Below are 6,468 nucleotides of genomic sequence, written 5' to 3' on the forward strand. Positions count from 1 at the left end.
TCATCATTTTTTGATTTTTGTCTTATTATATTACTGTCTGTTGTTGCAAAGTTTTTTTTCATGATGTCTTAAAAGTTGTTGGATAGGGTCAGTTAGGAAATATTACTTTTGCATTCATTGGTTGAATCGGAATTAGAGCTATCTAATTAGTGGGAGGGTCTATGAAACTGTTTCACCTACATTCTTCTTCAGCTATAAATGCTCTGAGTTTAAACCTGCTGTTTGACTGCATTCATTTTTGGATTTTTTTCCCACCCACTCACTCAATTCATGTTGTACTTTTAAATTTTGTGGTGTTTTATTAGCCTACCTCTACTGTAAATAAGAGTTTGCAAGCCCCTCCCAGTGCTATTTCTACTGGAAAATGACATCTCAAACTAATAAGGCACTCCCATTAGACTCGTAAAACTCAAGTTGACATCATTTTCAAATAATCCCATTTCATCTAGTCTACACTGCAATAACTGGAGTGTTAACCTGAACTGTGTATTGTTCTTTTCTGCATTTTTCCTTGTTTTAACTAATAGTCAACTGTTTGCATATTTAACTTGTTTGTTGCTTAGTCTACCACAGTAGTGGGAGAATTGTGAGTTTCTGCAGGACCTGAGCCAGATTTATTTCATTTCTACTGTTTTTTATAGTTTGTATTTTGCTTGGTCTGGTGGCCCCAGTCTTGTAGTATAATTCACAAAAGTTAGAGAATTGTGAATTGTGGCAGGATCTGGGCCTCATTTATTACATTTGTACTGCATTTTACTGTTATATTTTACTTGGTCTTAGTCTTGTTTTGTAGTACATACTACATTTCTTACAGTTTATTGATTGGATTCCTCTCTAACTCATCTCTTAAAAGCTATATCAAATGAAAAAAATATTGGTTAAGGAGCAAATAAAAGCTGTTACTGTACACACAAACTTATAATGAAACATAAAACAATATGGCTACCACAGCTATAAAATAAACTTTAATAAAGCACAACAGATGAGCATGTTCGCATTAAGGTAACTCTTCTTCAGATCTCTGACAAGCTGTGCAGAGTTGTGCAGCAGTGGTTTGCAGTGCCTGTATAGACCCAGGCACCTAGAGTTGTAATTTTCCATATACAACTTCCTCTGCTATTTTCTAAAATATCTAACTAATTTTAGAGCAGCTAGTTTGCCCACTTAGAAGCATTGCCACAAGAGTGCTATTTTAGATCAATCCTAGACCTTGCCCCCCAACCCAACAACTCCAAACCCTGATTACACTGCCCTTTATAGATCACAAAAAAGAAGATCCATTCCCATGGATGTGCACTTTCCTTTTGTCTTTGTACTAGGATGGTGGCAATGGGCATCCTGAGACAATGTAGCAGTTATCTCATGTTTACTGACTACCACCTTATTCTCTTTTCTAAACAGCTACATTGAATTATCAGTTGTGACATAGGCAAACTTATATTTATATAAAAGCAATCAAATCATATTAACAAGTTTACATTTACAAGTAGTACACATCACATATATTGTTATATATCATATAATCTAAGCAACATTATATAAATTATTCAGTGACTGCCTTCTCTTAAACCTTATTCCTCCTCCAAATCATTTTTCTGCATGAAATATTCCAAACATTTCCATTTTTAAACAACAATGTCTTTATTAAATTATCACTTATGACATAGGCAATCATACATTTATATAAATGAAAACAAACCATATTGATAGTTTTTTAGTTGCAAACATTATACATCACTTATACTTTATCCAGTCATTGTCAGTCAAACATTACATAGCTCATTCAAATCCTGCCCTCTTTTAATTTCCTTCCTGCTCCAAAACATTGTTCTGCATGTATTATTACAATAATTCCCATTTTTTTGTATGTCATTTGCTCCTATCCTTTTCTAAAGATCCCAATTCCAGTTGTTATCTCTATTATTATATTCACTACTTCTAGTACACTTGGTTTAGATTTTGATTTCCACTTTCTAGCAATTGCTTTTTTGGCAGCCACCATAATTAGACTCAGCAAGGCCTTATATCTCTAGACAATTCAGACTGTGTATCATAGCTCAAAAATAATTTTGTTAGTTAAACCAATTTGCTCACCCAGTTTTTCTAATAGAGTAGTCTGTAGGGAATTTCTAAAATCTGTCAAATCATTGCACTCCCCAAAATATGTTCCCATCTACCTATTTCTTCCCCATCACACCTCCAATATTTGCTATCTATCTGAGGAAAAAAATCTTTGGAGTCTACTTGGAGCATAACATACGTATGTAAACACTTCCAAGCAAAGATCCTAAACCTTCCAGGCTTTGTTGCATATTTGGGAGTCATACATATATCACACATTGTTTCTTTGTGAATTGATTATCCAATCTCTCGGCCCAATCCTTTCTAACATATTCTGATTGGTTCTTATAGTTATCATGCAATATTTTATATACCCTACTAATTATTCCTTTTTTTAAGAGCAGCTTCTGTTCCAGATTCTACTAAAGAATCTACCACTGCTGGTTTTTTGCTTAGGATCCCCCATTCTTTTTTATTTGCCTATACTCTGATGACACTCTTTGATAGAGAAGGCAATATCTAGCCTGCAGTCCAAATAAATTCTTGGCTTCTTCCAATTCTATTACCTATCCCTGTCTAATTCTTTACTCCCAATACCTTAGTTCCTTTGCCAGTTTTCTCCAATGAATTCCAGCTCTTTCTTGCCTATTGTCTTTATCTCTAATTGCAGTCATCCCTACCAGCAGAATCTATTTTCTCTGTTCCCAAGTTGGCTTAGTTCTTAGAATATTTTCTGCTGTTTTATGAATATAATATTGTATATGGTTATTGTTATTCTCTTTAAGGATCTGCATCCAAAATCCCAGTCTCTCCTTGTTTCTTAAACTTCCCCCTTTTTCATCATTATCCCTTTCCACTTTAAATTATAGATTTCGGCTTGTCCTATGTATAGGAGTCTTACCTATGTAGCTCTAAAGTACCCCTTCAAATCAGGTAACCCCAAACCACCTTGTTTCTATTGGAAGGATCATGTTATCCCACTTGACTCTTGCCATATATCCTGGAAGCAGGACAGTTTGACCTAGGATGATTCAAGCTCAATGCAATTGCATATACTTTCTTGTTTAAATTTACATTTATTGTTTATGGGAATAGTTAGTGGACAGTTTGACACCAGATGATTTGACCTCAATTTTTTTTTACCCCAATTATATAAAAAAAAATTTAGCATTTTTATAAAAGCATTTTATTGCTTAATATTTCAATCATGATTTTTCTCATAGGAATTTAATATATTATTTAGCTTTTTATATGTAAATGTTAATTTAACATTTTTTTTAATTTGCAAATATAATTAATTAATAATAGTTGTTTTAACTTGTTAACTTTAAAATCAATATTATTTAACATTGTAAACATTAATTGTTTGTGTCTTTCAGCTTTTCCCGGTTAGGTGTCGCCACAGCGGAACTCCGGTCCGCTAATGATTGACAGTTGATTTTTACGTACCGGCTTGCCAGGCCTGATGCACAACCTTCAATGAAGATACGCCCATTCACGCATGCCTCCACGCAGAAGACGCTCTAGCTGAGAATCGAAACGGACAGCATCTTACTGTGAGGCGACAACGCTACCGCAGCACCACCACCGCGGGTATAACATTGTAAACATTAATATTATTTTAAATTAACATTAATAATAAAATTATTATATGTATTTCAAATGAAAAAGTTTTAAACAGTTTATATATATATATATATATATATATATATATATATATATATATATATATAAATATATAGGTTTGCTATCAAAATACCGAACATCAGAATGTAAACTGTTCACAAATCCAGTTTACATTTCCGATGTTCACAGTCTCAAGTAGGTTGACATACTGAAACCAACACAGGTGAAGTCGAATTCGACTTCTAAAGTCCAATGCCCCTGTAGCAGCTGTACGTACGGACCAGATCCGTAAAGCACAGCCCTAGCAGTAATGTTTTTGCAGGGGGGCAAGCCCCCTGTGCCCCCCACACACCCTGCCAATTATATATTACAACACCGAGATCGCACTACAGTGCGGAAAAAAGTAAATCACCTGGTCGACTGCAATAAGTTGACTGTCGTTCTGAAGTTGGTCTTTCTTGAGTTGACATTGCCATGTTCTGCAAAGTGATTTTCTGCATTCTGACTCCCGCACATGTCAGTATCATAAAAGCCACACTAGACATTTCAATAGTAAACCTATATATACACTTTAAAACATCTGAAAACTCAAAACATTGAATCCCATAACATTGAAAAAAACGTAGGAAACCAACATTTAATATATGCCAGCACAGCTACATACAGAAACAAATAAATGACAAACCATATTATTACACTTCTCCAAAGATAGAAAGGGGGGCAAGCCCCCCTGCACACCCATGTGGGGGGCTGCGTCCCCACACCCTCTGCTACTTAAATATATCAACTCCGACATCGCACTACACAGAACAAAACAGCAAACATACCATTCTGTGCTTCATGACTGCCTGTTTAAATTGTAAAAAAACTATCCTCAACCTTCTCTTAGAAATACTACTTCACTGTTCAGACATTACACATTACTATATATCTGTCCGATACTTACTGGAGTTTCAGAGGTATCCTCAGTCATGTTCCCTTCTTACTTGATATACTACAACATAACACATCTTAGTGCAGTGTAGTGCGATCTCGGACTTGATATATTTAAGTAGCAGGGCATGTGGGGGGTGCAGGGGGGCTTGCCCCCCTGCTTATAGTTGAAGAAGTGTAATATGGTTTGTTTTTTATTTGTTTCTGTATGTAGTTGTGCTGGAATATAGTACATGTTGCTTTCCTATGTTTTTTCAATATTATGGGATTCAATGTTTTGAGTTTTCACTGTTTGGAATTTTCAAGATTTTGGTCTCAATGTTTTGAATTTCAATGTTATGGGCTTTCAGTGTTCTAAATTGAATATATATATATATATATATATATATATATATATATATATATATATATATATATCTTCATGACGTCTTTTTCTCTTTTTATTTTTTGAGCTAATCTTTGACATTTTCTCAGTAACTATGTGGATGCATGAGCTGGGGTTTATTTTTTTCTTGCTTTGCCATTTCAGTGGGGTCAAACTGTCCAGGGTCAAAACATCCTGTACCCTATATCCTTAGTTGCCATAACAGAATTCTTTTTAATCCATACTCCTAAGTACTTCATTTTATCATCTCCCCATAAATATGGGTATTGCTGAACCAATTTGTGTGTGACTACATAGTTTACAGCTATTGACTTTGTTTTATCTTCATTAATTTTGTAGCCTAAAATGACTTGAAACTGTCTCAAAATGTTCCAGAACACTGAAATGTCAATTTCTGGTTTTATCAGGTATAAAATAAAGAATAAAGAAGAGAATATGTGAGGAAGGATTCATGTTTCTTCTATTCATTGCACTCTACTATGAAACATATGTTGTATGTTTTCCTCATTGTATTTTTTCACGCTAATGTTTTGTAGTGTAACATGATACTTTGTGATTTAAAATATCTGTACATGATTTTTGAAATATTATGATTGTTAAGCTTTTCTTCATGGGCCTTCATTGAAAATGGGTACTTTCTAGCCCAGTCAGACTTTCCCTTTAAACAAATGTCAAATAAATAAATAATAAATAAATAAATAGGATTGGGAACTTACTCAGGCTTATTTTTAGTGTCCAGGAAACAGTGGATCTCAGACCAATTATGGATCTAAGCAATCTGAATTAGTATGTGAAAATGTCAAAGTTCTGAATGGTCATGGTACAGTCCATCCTACCTTTTCTTCACGAGGATGATTGGATGGGATCAATAGATCTTCAGGACACATACTATCCCATCAAAATAGGCAGGTTCTCCTGAAGACCCTTACGCTTTTGGCTGGGAGCCAGTCTCTACCAATTCAGAGCCCTGCCCTGTGGAATCACTGCAGCCCCCAAGGTATTTGCCAAATGTATGGCAGTGGTCGCTGCTCATCTGAGACCCAAAGGATTCCAAGTGTTTCCATATCTGGATGACTGGCTTCTCACCACCCTTTCCAAACATCTCCTTCTACATTTCAGGGAGTATTTGCTGGCCATTGGGATAACAATAAACAATGCCAAATCAAACTTAACACCAGTCCAGAGCCTGGAGTTCATTGGTACACTTCTGGATACAACAACACAGGTAGCATCAATACCACCTTATCACATATCCTCTGTCAGAAATCAGGTTCATCTACTTATTTCCCATCCATCTCCTCCAGCAGAATCAGTCCTTCAAGCACTACGTTCCATAGCAGCAGACATTGTATTACTTCCTTTGGCATGTTTTTTTATGCATTTTCTTCAATGGACTCTAGCTGTTTAGGGGTCAATTCTACATCAACCCTTATCCTTTCCAATCAGACTTACTCTGATTTGCA

Source organism: Protopterus annectens, chromosome 11.part0 (assembly GCF_019279795.1).
Source record: "Protopterus annectens isolate FY-2018-M chromosome 11.part0, PAN1.0, whole genome shotgun sequence".
Taxonomy (NCBI): domain Eukaryota; kingdom Metazoa; phylum Chordata; order Ceratodontiformes; family Protopteridae; genus Protopterus; species Protopterus annectens.